Source organism: Penaeus monodon, chromosome 25 (assembly GCF_015228065.2).
Source record: "Penaeus monodon isolate SGIC_2016 chromosome 25, NSTDA_Pmon_1, whole genome shotgun sequence".
NCBI classification, from domain to species: Eukaryota; Metazoa; Arthropoda; class Malacostraca; order Decapoda; family Penaeidae; genus Penaeus; species Penaeus monodon.
This window is the reverse complement of record NC_051410.1, coordinates 38,752,111-38,752,440: the sequence shown is the minus strand read 5'-3', so window position 1 is coordinate 38,752,440 and position 330 is coordinate 38,752,111. Positions and strand designations below refer to the sequence as shown.

The window sequence follows — 330 nt, the reverse complement described above, 5'->3', positions numbered from 1 at the left end:
GTGATAACCTCGGTGCCTACTCTTTCTGGTCATAGGCAAAATGATGGGAAAAAGGTTTAAACATGCATAATATCTTATCAAATTACTGGCCATGTAATGCAAGCATATCATTATTGCAAGGTGAGGGATGATACCACAAATAACCCTGCAGGCGTTGCAGTCATGTATTTTATCAAAGCATGTATCAAATTAATCGCTGATAGCATACTGTCAAGGTAATTATCGCCAGATGAATAGATGCCTTATCTGTCTAAGTCACGCACCAAATAACCTCAGTGCATTTGCATTTCCGGGGTTTATCAATATTAATCAGGTTGATTTGTAAACCCT

At 38.2% G+C, this 330-nt stretch overlaps 1 protein-coding gene across 1 annotated transcript in view; it reads left to right on the top strand.

Annotated features, from left to right (window-relative positions):
• The window catches only part of LOC119589232 (protein bowel-like), a gene marked incomplete in the record, with an annotated part of 21,153 nt that overhangs the window by 18,530 nt on the left and 2,293 nt on the right, over positions 1-330 (top strand).